We start from the raw sequence: 17675 nt of genomic DNA, 5'->3' as shown, positions 1-17675 counted from the left end.
CTAGATGTTATGAAATTAATTTTTATTTTCTCCTGTTTGTTAATCTGTTGCATTGTCAGTTTATTAGTCCACCTATTGAGACCTTGAAGGGATGAGGAAATTTTCCCTCCCCTACAACTGGTTGAAGATACCATCTCTGGGAAAACTGAAACTGCTTAAGTTTTGTTTTGGTGATATGGGGCTTAGCATAAGTGACTCCATTTTGGCCTTGTCTTGTTTTTAACAGCTGAAATAAATATTATATTCTTTTTTTTTAATTTTATTTTTTTTATAAACATATAATATATTTTTATCCCCAGGGGTACAGGTCTGTGAATCGCCAGGTTTACACACTTCACAGCACTCACCATAGCACATACCCTCCCCAATGTCCATAATCCCACCCCCCCCAACCCCCCTCCCCCATCAACCCTCAGTTTGTTTTGTGAGATTAAGAGTCACTTATGGTTTGTCTCCCTCCCAATCCCATCTTGTTTCATTTACTCTTCTCCTACCCCCTTAACCCCCCATGTTGCATCTCCTCTCCCTCATATCAGGGAGATCATATGATAGTTGTCTTTCTCCGATTGACTTATTTCGCTAAGCATGATACCCTCTAGCTCCATCCACGTCATCACAAATGGCAAGATTTCATTTCTTTTGATGGCTGCATAGTATTCTATTGTGTATATATACCACATCTTCTTTATCCATTCGTCTGTTGATGGACATCTAGGTTCTTTCCATAGTTTGGCTATTGTAGACATTGCTGCTATAAACATTCGGGTGCACGTGCCCCTTCGGATCACTACGTTTGTATCTTTAGGGTAAATACCCAACAGTGCAATTGCTGGGTCATAGGGTAGTTCTATTTTCAACATTTTGAGGAACCTCCATGCTGTTTTCCAGAGTGGTTGCACCAGCTTGCATTCCCACCAACAGTGTAGGAGGGTTCCCCTTTCTCCGCATCCTCGCCAGCATCTGTCATTTCCTGACTTGTTCATTTTAGCCATTCTGACTGGTGTGAGGTGATATCACATGGTGGTTTTGATTTGTATTTCCCTGATGCCGAGTGATGTGGAGCACTTTTTCATGTGTCTGTTGGCCATCTGGATGTCTTCTTTGCAGAAATGTCTGTTCATGTCCTCTGCCCATTTCTTTTTTTTTTTTTTAAAGATTTTATTTATTTATTTGAGAGAGAAACAGTGAGAGAGAGCATGAGCGAGGAGAAGGTCAGAGAGAGAAGCGGACTCCCCATGGAGCCGGGAGCCCGACGTGGGACTCGATCCTGGGACTCCAGGATCATGACAAGAGCCGAAGGCAGTCGTCCAACCAACTGAGCCACCCAGGCGTCCCCCTCTGCCCATTTCTTGATTGGATTATTTGTTCTTTGGGTGTTGAGTTTGCTAAGTTCTTTATAGATTTTGGACACTAGCCCTTTATCTGATATGTCATTTGCAAATATATTCTCCAATCTGTCAGTTGTCTTTTGGTTTTGTTAACTGTTTCCTTTGCTGTGCAAAAGATTTTGATCTTGATAAAATCCCAATAGTTAATTTTTGCCCTTGCTTCTCTTGCCTTTGGCGATGTTCCTAGGAAGATGTTGCTGCGGCTGAGGTCGAAGAGGTTGCTGCCTGTGTTCTCCTCAAGGATTTGGATGGATTCCTTTCTCACATTGAGGTCCTTCATCCATTTTGAGTCTATTTTAGTGTGTGGTGTAAGGAAATGGTCCAATTTCATTTTTGTGCATGTGGCCGTCCAATTTTCCCAACACCATTTATTGAAGAGGCTGTCTTTTTTCCATTGGACCTTCTTTCCTCCTTTGTCAAAGATTAGTTGACCATAGAATTGAGGGTCTATTTCTGGGCTCTCTATTCTGTCCAATTGATCTATGTGTCTGTTTTTGTGCCAGTACCATGATATCTTGATGATGACAGCTTTGTAATAGAGCTTGAAGTCCAGAATTGTGATGCCACCAACTTTGGCTTTCTTTTTCAATATTGCTTTGGCTATTCGAGGTCTTTTCTGGTTCCATATAAATTTTAGGATTATTTGTTCCATTTCTTTGAAAAAAATGGATGGTACTTTGATAGAAATTGCATTATATGTATAGATTGCTTTAGGTAGCATAGACATTTTCACAATTTTTATTCTTCCAGTCCAGGAGCATGGAACATTTTTCCATTTCTTTGTGTCTTCCTCAATGTCTTTCATGAGTACTTTATAGTTTTCTGTGTATAGATTCTTAGTCTCTTTGGTTAGGTTTATTCCTAGGTATCTTATAGTTTTGGGTGCAATTGTAAATGGAATTGACTCCTTAATTTCTCTTTCTTCTGTCTTGTTGTTGGTGTAGAGAAATGCAACTGATTTCTGTGCATTGATTTTATATCCTGACACTTTACTGAATTCCTGGACAAGTTCTAGCAGTTTTGGAGTGGAGTCTTTTGGGTTTTCCACATATAGTATCATATCATCTGCAAAGAGTGATAGTTTGACTTCTTCTTTGCCCATTTGGATGCCTTTAATTTCCTTTTGTTGTCTGATTGCTGAGGTAGGACTTCTAGTACTATGTTGAATAGCAGTGGTGATAACGGACATCCCTGCCGTGTTCCTGACCTTAGCAGAAAAGCTTTCAGTTTTTCTCCATTGAAAATGATATTTGCGGTGGGTTTTTCATAGATGGCTTTGATAATATTGAGGTATGTGCCGTCTATCCCTACACTTTGAAGAGTTTTGATCAGGAAGGGATGCTGTACTTTGTCAAATGCTTTTTCAGCATCTATGGAGAGTATCATATGGTTCTTGTTCTTTCTTTTATTAATGTGTTGTATCACATTGATTGATTTGCGGATGTTGAACCAACCTTGCAGCCCTGGAATAAATCCCACTTGGTCGTGGTGAATAATCCTTTTAATGTACTGTTGAATCCTATTGGCTAGTATTTTGGCGAGAATTTTTGCATCTGTGTTCATCAAGGATATTGGTCTGTAGTTCTCTTTTTTGATGGGATCCTTGTCTGGTTTTGGGATCAAGGTGATGCTGGCCTCATAAAATGAGTTTGGAAGTTTTCCTTCCATTTCTATTTTTTGGAACAGTTTCAGGAGAATAGGAATTAGTTCTTCTTTAAATGTTTGGTAGAATTCCCCTGGGAAGCCATCTGGCCCTGGGCTTTTGTTTGTCTGGAGATTTTTGATGACTGTTTCAATCTCCTTACTGGTTATGGGTCTGTTCAGGCTTTCTATTTCTTCCTGGTTCAGTTGTGGTAGTTTATATGTCTCTAAGAATGCATCCATTTCTTCCAGATTGTCAAATGTGTTGGCGTAGAGTTGCTCATAGTATGTTCTTATAATTGTCTGTATTTCTTTGGTGTTCGTTGTGATCTCTCCTCTTTCATTCATGGTTTTATTTATTTGGGTCCTTTCTCTTTTCTTTTTGATAAGTCTGGCCAGGGGTTTATCAACCTTATTAATTCTTTCAAAGAACCAGCTCCTAGTTTCGTTGATTTGTTCTATTTTTTTTTTGGTTTCTATTTCATTGATTTCTGCTCTGATCTTTATGATTTCTCTTCTCCTGCTGGGTTTTTCTTTCTTGTTCTTTCTCCAGCTCCTTTAGGTGTAGGGTTAGGTTGTGTACCTGAGACCTTTCTTGTTTCTTGAGAAAGGCTTGTACCACTATATATTTTCCTCTCAGGACTGCCTTTGTTGTGTCCCACAGATTCTGAACCATTGCGTTTTCATTATCATTTGTTTCCATAAATTTTTTCAATTCTTCTTTAATTTCCTGGTTGACCCATTCATTCTTTAGAAGGATGCTGTTTAGTCTCCATGTATTTGGGTTCTTTCCAAATTTCCTCTTGTGATTGAGTTCTAGCTTTAGAGCATTGTGGTCTGAAAATATGCAGGGAATGATCCTAATCTTTTGATACCGGTTGAGACTTGATTTAGGACCAAGAATGTGATCTGTTCTGGAGAATGTTCCATGTGCACTAGAGAAGAATGTGTATTCTGTTGCTTTGGGATGAAATGTTCTGAATATATCTGTGATGTCCATCTGGTCCAGTGTGTCATTTAAGGCCTTTATTTCCTTGTTGATCTTTTGCTTGGATGATCTGTCCATTTCAGTGAGGGGAGGGTTAAAATCCCCTACTATTATTGTATTATTGTCGATGTATTTCTTTGATTTTGTTATTAATTGGTTTATATAGTTGGCTGCTCCCACGTTAGGGGCATAGATATTTAAAATTGTTAGATCTTCTTGTGGGACAGTTCCTTTGAGGATGATATAGTATCCTTCATCATCTCTTATTATAGTCTTTGGCTTAAAATCTAATTGATCTGATATAAGGATTGCCACTCCTGCTTCCTTCTGATGTCCATTAGCATGGTAAATTCTTTTCCACCCCCTCACTTTAAACCTGGAGGTGTCTTCAGGTTTAAGATGAGTTTCTTGTAGGCAACATATAGATGGGTTTTGTTTTTTTTTATCCATTCTGATACCCGGTGTCTTTTGATTGGGGCATTTAGCCCATTAACATTCAGGGTAAGTATTGAGAGATATGAATTTAGTGCCATTGTATTGCCTGTAAGGTGACTGTTATTGTATATTGTCTCTGTTCCTTTCTGATCTACTAGTTTTAGGGTTTCTCTTTGCTTAGAGGACCCCTTTCAATATTTCCTGTAGAGCTGGTTTGGTATTTGCAAATTCTTTCAGTCTTTGTTTGTCCTGGAAGCTTTTAATCTCTCCTATTTTCAATGATAGCCTAGCTGGATATAGTATTCTTGGCTGCATGTTTTTCTCATTTAGTACTCTGAATATATCATGCTAGCTCTTTCTGGCCTGCCAGGTCTCTGTGGATAAGTCTGCTGCCAATCTAATATTTTTACCATTGTACGTTACAGACTTCTTTTCCCGGGCTGCTTTCAGGATCTTTTCTTTGTCACTAAGACTTGTAAATTTTACTATTAGGTGACGGGGTGTGGACCTATTCTTATTGATCTTGAGGGGGGTTCTCTGAACCTCCTGGATTTTGATGCTTGTTCCCTTTGCCATATTGGGGAAATTCTCTCCAATAATTTTCTCCAACATACCTTCTACTCCCCTCTGTTTCCTCTTCTTCTGGAATCCCAATTATTCTAATGTTGTTTTGTCTTATGGTGTCACTTATCTCTCGAATTCTCCCCTCATGGTCCAGTAGTTGTTTGTCCCTCTTTTGCTCAGCTTCTTTATTCTCTGTCATTTGGTCTTCTATATTGCTAATTCTTTCTTCTGCCTCATTTATCCTAGCAGTGAGAGCCTCCATTTTTGATTGCACCTCATTAATAGCTTTTTTGATTTCAACTTGGTTAGATTTTAGTTCTTTTATTTCCCCAGAAAGGGCTTTTATATCTCCCGAGAGGGTTGCTTTAATATCTTCCATTCCTTTTTCAAGCCCGGCTAGAACCTTGAGAATCATCATTCTGAACTCTAGATCTGACATATTACCAATGTCTGTATTGATTAGGTCCCTAGCCTTTGGTACTGCCTCTTGTTCTTTTTTTGTGGTGAATTTTTCCACCTTGTCATTTTGTCTAGATAGGAGTATATGAAGGAGCAAGTAAAATACTAAAAGGGTGGCAACAACCCCAGGAAAATATGCTTTAGCCAAATCAGAAGAGATCCCAAATCATGAGGGTTGGAGAAAGGGGATAAAAAGAGGTTCAGAAAGAAAAAAAAAAAGAAAAAGAAAAAAAAAGAAACAATTAAAAAAAGAAAACCAATAAAGAAAAAATATAAAAAGAAAAAAATATATATATTAGATAAAATATTTAAAGAACGTTAAAAAAGAAAAGGGTAAAAGTTAAAAAAATTTAGCAGAAGAAGAACAAAAAATTGAAAAAGAAAAAAAAATTAAATTAACTGCAAGGTTAAAGAATCATGGGGAGAAAGCCATGAGTTCTGTGCTTTGCTTTCTCCTCCTCTGGAATTCTGCTGCTCTCCTTGGTATTGAAACTGCACTCCTTGGTAGGTGAACTTGGTCCTGGCTGGGTTTCTTGTTGATCTTCTGGGGGAGGGGCCTGTTGTAGTGATTCTCAAGCGTCTTTGCTCCAGGTGGAGTTGCACTGCCCTTACCAGGGGCTGGGCTGAGTAATCCTTTCGGGTTTGCTTTCAGGAGCTTTTGTTCCCTGAGTGCTTTCCGCAGAGTTCCGGAGGGTGGGAATGAAGATGGAAGCCTCCCGGTCTGGTCTCTGGACCGCAGGAGCCGAGAGCCCGGGGCCCAACTCCTCAGTGCGCCCTCAGAGAACAGTGCCCAATTACTCCTGTCACCCTGCCTCTGGCCGCGCTCTGAGCTGACCGAGCCTGTGACCGGTTCAAGGTAACCCCAAGCTGAGAGTCACTCCTCGGCTCTGTCTCTGTATCCGGCTTCCCCATTCTAATACCTGTAAGCTCTGCGACACTCAGACACCCCCGATCCTTCTGTGACCCTGCGGGACCTGAGGCCATGCTGACCCTGCATGGGCTTCACCCCGGTTAAGCCTCTGGAGCGATGTCCCTCAGCAGAACATACTTTTAAAAGTCCTGATTTTGTGCTCCATTGCTCTCCCACTTGCTGGGAGCTGGCCCCTCCCCCTGCAGTCTATCTTCCCGTCGCTTTGGATTCACTTCTCCGCCAGTCTTACCTTTCAGAAAGTGGTTGATTTTCTGTTTCTATAGTTGCTGTTCTTCTTCTCTTCAATCTCCCGTTGGATTTGTAAGTGTTTGCAATCTTTAGATAAGCTATTTAGCTGATCTCCCGCTACCTGAAGTAGTCTCAGCCTACTACTTCTCCGCCATCTTGACTCCTCCCCTCCTAAATATTATATTCTAATACTACTTTTTAATAAATTGTAATAAAGTCCACAGTTTTTTTTTTAAGTCCACAACGAAGTCCACACTTTTCTTGATAATCTAGATATAGCTGTACTTAACCTATTAGCATAATCTAGGCCTTAACATTAAAAAAAATAATTTCGGAGAAGATGTTTCCCATCTTCCTTTCCAGGTTCTTCAGCTGACCCAATAATTATATTGACATAAGGCTGATTAACAGGGAAAAAAAATAATTACATACTTGTAGGAACCCCACAAACACATGGGACTCCAAAACAGTCGGGCCATTGAGGCTTATATACCAACCTAAGTTAAGGAGACAGTGGTAGGTTTCTGGGATTTTAAATGAGAGGAAAATCACAGAAAGATGAGAAGAGCAAATGTTTTGTTAACAATTGTTTATGCCATGCAGGTAAAATTTTCTGATATAAAAACTTATGTATGGTAATAGCTCTCTTTCTGGTACAGGACTCCTATATAAATTCTTTTAGACAGTTAAGGGAGAGACACAGAGTTTTTCCTGAATCTGGTGGTTCTTAATTATTTTTATCTCAAAACAATCCTCATGCCAACGTAGTATGTTTTGGAATGGCCTATTCAGTTCCTTTTCAAAGGACATAAATCTATTGGGATAAAACACGTCTTTGAAGTTGGAATTTAATTCTTAAGATTCCTTAAGAAATTAAAAATAGAGCTTCCTATGACCTTGCAATTGCACTACGGGGTATTTACCCCAAAGATGCAGATGTAGTGAAAAAAAAAAAAAAGGGCCGTCTCTATCCCAATGTTCATAGCAGTCCACAATCACCAGACTGTGGAAAGGGCCAAGATGCCCTTCAATGGATGAGTGGATAAAGAAGATATGGCCCATATATACAATGGAGTTTTATGCCTCCATCAGAAAGGATGAATACCCCGGGCACCTGGGTGGCTCAGTGGGTTAAGCCTCTGTCTTCGGCTCAGGTCATGATCCCAGAGTCCTGGGATTGAGCCCCACATCGGGCTCTCTGCTCAGCAAGGAGCCTCTTTCCCCCTCTCTCTCTTGCTGCCTGCCTCTCTGCCTACTTGTGATCTCTGTAAAATTAATTAAAAAAAAAAAAACTTAAAAAAAAAAAAGAAAGGATGAATACCCAACTTTTGTATCAACATGGATGGGACTGGAAGAGATTATGCTGAGTGAAATAAGTCAAGCAGAGTCAGTCAGTTATCATATGGTTTTGCTTATTTGTGGAGCATAAGGAATATCACGGAGGACGTGGGAAGATGGGGAGGAGAAGGGAGTTGGGGAAATTGGAGGGGGAGCAAGCCATTGAGTGACTGTGGACTCTGAGAAACAAAGTGAAGGTTTTGGAGGGGAAGGAGTGGAGGGTTAGGTAAACCTGGTGGTGGGTATTAAAGAGGGCATGTATTGCATGGAGGACTGGGTGTGGTGCATAAACAATGAATTCTCTAACACTAAAAAGAAGTAAAATGAAATAAAATAAAAAAAAATAAAATTAAAATCGTTCTCCTTCTAGGGAAAAAAAAAGAAATTAAAAAAAAAATCATATATTCACCTAGATTTAATATGGATCAATGGCTGTTTTTTGAGCTGAGACATTTAAAATATACTTTTCAGATGAATAGTATGAATATTTATAAAATGAACTGTGAGGTTTAGGTTACTTATTTGGAAATAATATTTGTAAACAATAAATTAGAATTTCAGGTTTTTAAATGTCTCTTTCATTGTTTAAAAATGAGAGAACTAATAATAATAAAAAAGCAATCCTCAATCTCATTTATAATAAAGGTAAGATTAGTAAGATTAAAGGTGAGTTGGTCATGTTCTGTTACACCTATATTTTGTGTACAAATCACATTGTATTTCTGAATGAGACTTTAAAAACGATATTAGATTTTAAAATTGTGTTTCTATAAGCAGAAAGAATTAGGGGTCCCCATAAAAAGAATGATGAGACATAGCTTTTGAGACACAGAAGTCATTTTAAGCCTCCAGCTGTTTTCTATTTGCTGTGTTCTATGTCCTATGGACTCTACTTGCCTAAGCACAGTTCTAACAGAACTTCCTAGGAAGTGTCAGAATTATAAAGAAATGCAAAAACCTCACTAGTTAAGGATTTTAAGGGAACTCAAGAAATACAAAAACTGACTGTCTCTACCAGGACACTAAATAGCCTAACCATGTCAGATATTTTAAATGAGTGCTGTTTCAAAAGCAAGAAGGTCTTTCATTGCTCATTTGCAATAACAAGCCAAGTATCCTGTCTAGTTTAAACCAGCTCTCAGAAACACATTCATAGCCCCTTCTCTTTGTCCAACAGTTACCTTTGATTCATTATAATATTAAAGACTCTACCCTATGAGGAGCATAAGCTTTATTAACCTAACATGGGATGCCTATAAAGGTATGTTTTCTAAGTACACCTGCACAAACTTACCCTCCTTTATATACCATGCCAAAGCTTCCCTCTCTGAATATTTATTCAAAACCTTAAATAAAGAACCCATTCACCCCTGTTCAGAGAGACGTGTCTTTGGAAGTTATTCCCCATGGTTTTCTTATTTGTTGTAAATAAATTTTTTGTTGTTGTTTTGTTTTGTTTTGGTGACAACTCCACTTAGTATAATTTCTGTAACTCACTAAGGAGCAAACTTCTATTATTTTGATTACATTTCTAGGTATCAGTGGTTTTTGATCCTCATAAAGGTGATCAACATCACTTATGGAAGTGTAGAGGAAGAAAATAATTTTCCTTTACCCTTCTAGGTTCTTGGCTGACACCTGCAAGGAAAGACAGACTTTCGGCAGAAAGAAAGCCAACCTTAAAGTGGTTTAGTAAATGCATTATTTATTTTCTTACTGAGGATTATAGCTGGGAGTTAGTTTTTCAGTTTGCTCTGAAGAACTGCTCTGAAGCTTGTTAGCTATAGGGGATTAGATATACAAAAGGGGAAAGGGTTTTCCAGATACTTGCATATCACAAGGTATAATCTTCTGATTTCCACTTAGACATGAGAAAAACCTTTAGGTCACCCTAATACATTATGTTTATATTATATCTGATTTATTTAAAAAAAAAATATTGCCTGCATGCGTCTGCTTACCGGGTTTTCCAATTCTTCCATGATTTTGATATCTCTTTGAGGTCACTTGAGAGGATCACAGAAGTCTGATCCTGTCACCTATTGCAGTTTTAGTATGCTAGATTAACAGGAGCAAGCAAACAGAAGTTAAATAATGTACATACCTCCTGTGTATATGAGAGATACCCAGGAAAGTTCCCTGAAATGGCCCAAGTCATCACCTTAAATACCTTTTCAAGTAAAGATAAAAGATGTTGGAGGGTGAAGAGTCAGTTATAGGAGGTTATCAGACAAAGCACAATAAAATGTATGATTATCATGAAGATTTAAGTCCATGCCTTCTCCATTGATAAGTATTTCTGTTATGGAACCTGGACTGGATCCTGATGGAAAAACCAAGCAGCACTCGGAGACTTTGGAGGATTGGAGTTTTATGTAACATAGGCGGGCTCAGAGGAGACTGATCTCCAAGGGTCTGAGCCCTGAGCACAAATGGAGAGGGTAATTTATATCCTTCTACTTCCACATAGTTAGTACTTTCAGCACGTGTGGGTGCGCAGGAAACGGGGTAAGGAAAGAAGAACCCGGAAAGGCTTTGGGACAGGGACTGGAATTCCTTTGATTTGGTCAGCTATTTTAGAGTACAGTTTTTCCCTTATCATTCCCCCCTTTGATGTCCCTTCAAATACCTAGTTTAGAAGGCATCATCATCATCTACTATGAGTTGGTAGTTTTGCAAGGCCAATATCTGGGCAGGGGTGCTCCTGGTGACAGTGTTCTCTATAAACCTAGTGAGGATCTTTATCATACAGGGGCCAACTGAGATGAGAAGGAGGATAGAGATTAGGGGTCCAGCCAAAGGGAACGATCAAGTAGTCCATTGGCTCAAACCACTGATTCCCCACGTTTTTGATTCCTTTTTTCAAGTTAATATTCTTTCCTTTAATTCTTTGATTTTTGTGGTCACCACCCCTCTCATTTACATAATAGCAACATTCTTCTCCTAGGAATACACACGTCTCCCCTTTTTTAAGCTGTGAGTAGATCTAGGGCCTGTTGGTTTTGTAGAGCCACTGCAGCTAGGGAATTTATTTGGCTCTGCAATGAGAGGAGAGAGTCTGCAACCCTGTCCATATCCTCATTTAGTTCCTGGGAAAGTTTGATAGAACTGAAATGATGTACCTAAGCCTGCTGTGCCCACTCCCAAGCCTGAAAGTACCCCTGCGCCTAAGAGTATCATGGCCAGTGCTGCCCTTTATGGTCTGCTTGGGTAGGGGCTGAAAGCTCACTCGACCTCTTGATCAGATTGGACAGAGATGTCAGAGGTAAGGACAGGCATACATAGATCTATCCAATTTTCCTGGAGGCACCTGTAAGCTGAATTTTCACATAAGAGAAAAACTCTGGGCAGGGTCCAGTAAATCTGCCACAAATGTGGGTTCATTGTCACTATGGATTGTTATTGGCAGACCGAACTGGGGCACAATCTCACAGGAGGACTCTAGTTACTTCCTGGCTCCATTCTGTTCTGGTCAGGAGGCCTCAACCCAACCAGAGTATGTACACACTATCACTAGGAGATATTTGTACCACCTACTTGGCTGTACATCTGTGAAGTCTATTTCTAGGTCTTCAAAGGGAGTTGCTCCTATTCTCTGGACACCCGATGGGGGCTGTGGTGCAGATCAAGCATTATTCTTAGCACACTTTAAGCACCGTTCACTGGTTGCTCAGCATAGTGCTGGCAGCTGGCTGATGTAGTGGCGCTTCTTGAGGAGGGCCTCTAATGCAGTTTTTCCTAGATAAGTGAGTTGGTGTTACTCCTTAACTAGATGCCCTCCTGTTGCTGTTGGAATGAAGGCATATCCACTTGGCATCACCTACCATTCCTTTTTAGTCATGGTGGCCCCCTCAGCCATAGCCCATTTTCTTTTTCAGTGTAACTGGGAGGAGGGGCTTCTTCCAGAGGCGTCCGGGCCATGTTGAGGGGAAGGAGTTTGTTCATGTCCTTATGGGCTGTGATCTTAGCTGCTTCATCTTCTAGATGATTTCCTTGCACTATGGAGTCATCTCCTTTCTGGTGTCCCTTACAGTACAGGATTGCTACTTCCCTTGGAAGCCAGACAGCTTCAAGGAGTTTTAGCATCTCCTCCTTGTTTTTGATAGCTTTCCCTGCAGCTGTAAGGAGGCCCCTTTCCTTATAAATGGCCCCATGTATGTGCACAGTAGCAAAGGTATACCGGGAGTCAGTGTAAATGTTGGCTTGCTTGCTTTCACTGAGGGTGAGGGCTCAGACTAAGGCATATAGTTCAGCCCGTTGTACTGACCATCCAGCTGGTAATGCCTTAGCTTCTAGGACTTTAGTGGTTGTGGTCACTGCATCACCTGCTTTCTTCGTGAGCTATTCAGTGTGAGCTCTGGATTCTTTATGACTTGATCCTGTAGATTTGGATGGCTCATGTAAACTTCATCAGTTACCTCGGAGCAGTCATGGTCTGGTTCCCCTTCTTCCATGGGGAGAAATGTCACTGGGTTTAATGTCCTTCCTTACTGTCTCAAGGGTGACCCATGGGTTTTTGCAGAGGAGCCCTTGGTATTGTGCTAATCAGTACTTGGAAAGGAAGCGGTGCCCCTGAATGTTCAAGAGGGTCACAACTGCATGAGGGACTTTGACATTAAGTTCTTGTCCCAGGGTGAGCTTGTCTGCCTCCTTGATGAGCTGGACTGTGGCTGCCAGTGCCCTGAGACACAGTGGTCATCCTGCTGCCATGGAGTCCAGTTTCTTTGACAGATTTGCAACTGGCCATTGCCAGGGCCCAACAGTCTGGGTGAGTATGCTGAGTGCTATCTTTTCTTTCTTATGTACAAAGAGATTGAAGGGTTTTTCTATATCTGGCAGGCCCAGAGCTAGAGCCCACCCCAGAGCAGTCTTTATCTCTGTGATAGTGGCTTCTGCTGCCTCAGTCCAGGCAGGGGGAGGGGGGTTCCTGATCTGGACCTCCTAAGAGATCATAGAGGGGTTTTGCTATTCCTGAGAACCCAGGGATCCAGATGCAGCAGAATCCTGCCACCCCCAGGAATTGCCACAGGCCTTTTTTTGTCCAAGGCCGAGGAAAAGAGATGATGACTTTCTTTCTTTCCAGCCCTAATTCTCTCTTTCCTTGGGTGAGAAGAAAACTGAGGTATTGGACCTGTCATTGGCATATCTGTGCTTTCTCCCATGACACCCTGCATCCCGAGTCTGTCAGAAGCTGTAGGAGGGCCTTGGTACCTTTAGTACAGTCCTCTCCTGTGTCACTGGCAAGAAGGAGGTCATCCATATATTGGAGCAGGGTACATCATGTGGCCTCTCTTGGGAACCTGGTGAAGTCTCTGGTCCGTGCTTCCCTAAAGACGGTTGGTGCATTCTTGAACCCCTAGGGAGGTGCATCCAGGCTACTTGCATCTGACGCCCTGTGTCGGGTTCAGTCCATTTGAAGGCAAATAGTGGCTGGCTCTGAGGAGCTAAGCAGAGATAGAAGAAGACATCCTTTACTTTAGGCCCAGGCAAGTGAACCATCTGGCCAATACTGGGATTTGGCTGAGAATGGTATATGGGTTTGGGACCACAGGGTCCAGAGAGATGGTCACCTTACTGATAGCCCACAAGTCCTGAACTGGTCAGTGTCTCCCTCCTGGCTTCTTGACTGGCAAGAGTGGGGTATTCCAGGTGATTGACACTCAACCAGAATGCCTGCTTCTTTGAGTTTGGTCAGGTGTTCTTGGATGCTGATCTTAGCTTCTTGAAGAAGGGGATATTGCCTTTGTCTTTGGGGTTGGGTTCTTAGGATCAGTTCAACAGTGTTAGGAGCCTGATTCTGGGTTAGTCTGGATGGATTGTCTTTGGCCCATACTGTAGGGAAGGCAAGTCTGAATTCTGGTGGGCTGCTCAGCTGGGCTTTAGCACAAAATAGCCTCCATTCTTCTCTCCACCTGGTGATTGCTAGTACCAAAGACCCTGCTTCTTCTTGTCTTGGGTTTAATTGGAGGCTAGTATGCCTGGTGGATTCAAAAGTTATTTGAGTCCCAAGCTTGGAGAGTATGCCTCAGCCCAGGAGGAGAATGGGGCAATCAGGCAAATAAGGGAACTCATGCTGGACCTTGTGATCCCTGGGTTCACATTGTCATGCCTGGCAGAAGGGTTGCTATATTGCTTTTATCCTGGTAACCCCATGAATGCTCATAGTTCTTGTTCTTTTGCTGAAGGGGCCCACTGGGAAGGTGACAACAGAGTGCTCGGCCCCAGTGTCAACCACAAAATGAAAACTTTCATTTTGACCATGGGTTCATGGGGGCCAAGGAGGAGTGAGCCCCATCCCCCTCAGTCAGAATCTACTTCTGCCAGGCCTGTGAGGTCCTTTCCTTGTGGTTCTTCCTTGTAGCAACTGGGTTTGGGAGCTTTATTCCGGTTGGGACATTCATTTTTCCAGTGTCCATTTTCCTTACAGTAGGCACATTGGTCTCTCGTCAAGGGGGTTCTGGGCTTCCCCCTCTTTCAGTGGTTGGGGTTTTCCTACCTTTGCATCATCTTTTTCCCTCAAGGTGGCAGTGAAGAGGATGACCTTTTTCTTCATCTTCTTTTTGGCTTCCCTTTTGGCTGTGATCGCCCTATTCATGTAGACCTTATTAGCAACTTCTATTAACTGGGTGATGTTCATACCTACAAATCCCTCCAGTTTCTGGAGTTTCTTCCTGATGTCAGGGTGGCTTGAGCCATGAAGGAGGTATTGACCATGTGTTGGCTCTCCTGTACCTCAGAGTCGAATGGAGTATTCACCCGATAGGCTTTGCACAGTCCTTTGTAGTAGTCCCCCGGGGATTCCTCTGGCTGTTGAGTGACTGTGGACACTTTGGTCATGTTCATGGGTTTCTTTGCTCCTACTCAGATTCCCTGGAGGAGGGGCCCTTGGTATCAGCGGATGTGAGCTTGTCCTTCCTCTGTGGTGAAGTCCATGTGGACGCTGCAGCACTAGTGCTGCAGCACTAGCCCAGGCAACAGGAACAATAACTCCCACTGGGGCATGTTCTTCTAGATACTGTCTTGCCCCTCTTATTCTTCTTCTCCTTTCCTCCATGTTGAATAGGGTGTGGAATAGCTGCTGGCAATCCTCCCTGGTTGGCTGATGGGTTTGAAAAAGGGAGTCCATGAGGTCTACCATAGTTTACGGCTTTTCAGGGTAAGATGGGGTGTTGTGCTTCCAGTTGAGGAGGTCGGTGGTGGAGAAAGGCTGATAATATATCATAGAGTGGCTTGTTGGACAGTTCTATCTTCATCGCGCCTTTCGGGTTCCCGTGTTTCCCATACTGGCATCTGGAAGGTGCATACGCTGGCCTGGGGTGCAGTCTGGCTGCTTGTCCTGGGGAAAATGGATCCCTTGGGCCTGGGGGTGTCAGTGAATTCTCTGGACCCAAGGGTTTTGGGGAGACTGACGGCGGTGGAGTGTCTGAAACTGGAGGGCTAAGTGCGGATGGTCTTGGGGATATATATTGAGGGGGGGCAGAATTGGCTCATCATCAGGCTCTCCAGCCACGATCTGTGGAGGCTGGGACTTCTGTTGGTTCCCTTTGGGCCCCTTAGATGAGGAACTTAAGACTAGCCCATCCCTGCCTGTTGCAAATGAACCGCACCCATGGGGGAAGGGTCTGGGCAATTTCCAGTCAGGAGTCATTATATGGGAACTGGTTGGGGTGTCCTGGATCTCCTGTGATGACTCACCATACACAACGGATAGTTAGGACATGTAATGTCCCTTCTGATGGCCATCTGACCTCAAAAATCAACCACTCTAACTCACACAGAGTTCTCAACTTACTGGGGTGCATCTTAACTCTGTAATCTGATAACTCTTTTTTGAAATTCTTTATCATGGTCTCCAAGGCATTAGGTTGGCTCTGTCCTGACCTCATGGTGGTGTTTCCCATGTGAGGTGGCACAGAGACAGACAAGGGTGGGTGTCCTTTCCAAGGAAAGGCCAGATGCCCGCCTGTCTGCTCTCCTGTAAGAGAACAGGGTGCCTCTGAGCTGTAGCAAGTCAGTATAAACCCTAGACTGGCACCTGGAAGGGACTCACCTTAGACCTTACGAGGTCACCATGGAAACAGGTTAGGGCACACTCAGACTCTGTAGGCTTCTGGGGACCCTAAGGGAGCTCACCCGAGGAGCCACAGAATCAGTCTGCCTTGCAAGCTGGGTCAAACTGCTCATTCACTCACGCATTCACACCAAAGTTGTTATGGTTCCTCCCACTCCACCCCCTGCAAGGCCCTGACCCATGGAATTCCTTTCCTTTTTGAAATTCCTTCCTGTCCCCACCCTTTCAGGGGTTCCTGACCTGAGTGACCTCCCACCCCTTCCCAGGAGTCCCTACCTGTGAGACCTCTGAGAAGTTTCTGGGAAGTGACCAATTTCCCCTTTCACCCTGACTGGTAGGCCTGACTGGATCCTGGGGCCCCAGGCCTTACTGGAATCCAATCTTGGGACCAGGCCCTCACCTGCCAAATCTCCTTTGAGTCCAGGTGGAACTGCAGAGCTGGGCTGGTCTGAGGTGACCAGGTGGGAGACTGCTGAAGATTAGGCAGGCTGGCTTCTCCCTTAGGATCTCTCATTCGGGCCCCACCCCACCAGTTGCCCCAAACTGCTGGCAACAATGGGCCAGTGCAGTTAGGTTTCCTGGTCAGGAAACCAAATGTTATGGAACCTGGGTGGGATCCTGACAGAGGAACCAAGTGGCACTCCGAGACTTTGGAGGATCAGAGGTTTATGTAACATGGGAAGGCTCAGAGGAGACTGTTCTCCAAGAGTCTAGCCCTGAGCACAAGCCGGGAGGATAATTTATACCCTTCTAGTTCTGCATAGTTAGTACTTTTGGCATGGTTGGGAAGCGGGGTAAGGAAAGAAGAGCCTGGAAGTGCTTTGAGACATGGACTGGAATCCCCTTGACAATTTGGTCAGCCACCTTAGAGTAAAGTTTTTCCCTTATCATTTCAAGAGATCTAGTCCTCCCTTTTTTCCTGGTACAGAGACAGACTCTCTAACAAAGATATTCCCCTTACAAATGTAAATGTTTCTTACAAAAGGTTAACATTTATTAGATTTCTAGTTTATCCTAAGTTTGCTATTTCTTAAAAATAACATGTTCATGATAATCTGGATTCCAAAGAGGCATATTTTGGGGTGCCAAATTCTGTTCCCCTTAAGAGGTCCCACATGTGACAATTCTGATTACTCTGATTATATAAATTTGCAGTCCTACTCACCATTTTAGGCTACAGGCAGTCTGATGGCTAACTTGAACAAAGAATTCCAGAAGAATTTACAGTGCTTTGGAACATGAGGTTTTATTGTTATTGTATTTTTTAAAAGAAAAAAAAACAAGTGGATTATAGAATGACTTAGAGCAAAACAAAACAAAACAACAACAACAAAAAAAAAACAACTTGTCTTAATGGACTACTTCTAGTCTGTATGCTGAAAAAACTTAATGCATGGCTGTTCTGAATACTCTGAAATAAAAATACTGAATGAAAGAAAATTAAGCTCTTCTTAAGAAACTGGATTTTGTATTACCTGTAGGGTAAATATACACAAATATTAGTGGAAGTGAGTAGCATATAATTTCCACCAGCACTCTAAAATGATTCAGGAACAAATGGAATTCAGATTACTATTTTTGCTTTTTATGGAGAGACAGAGAGAGAGAGATGATGGAGTGAGATAGAAGGTT

This window comes from Lutra lutra, chromosome 13 (genome assembly GCF_902655055.1).
Source record: "Lutra lutra chromosome 13, mLutLut1.2, whole genome shotgun sequence".
Lineage (NCBI taxonomy): Eukaryota > Metazoa > Chordata > Mammalia > Carnivora > Mustelidae > Lutra > Lutra lutra.
This window is presented reverse-complemented; position numbering follows the sequence as displayed.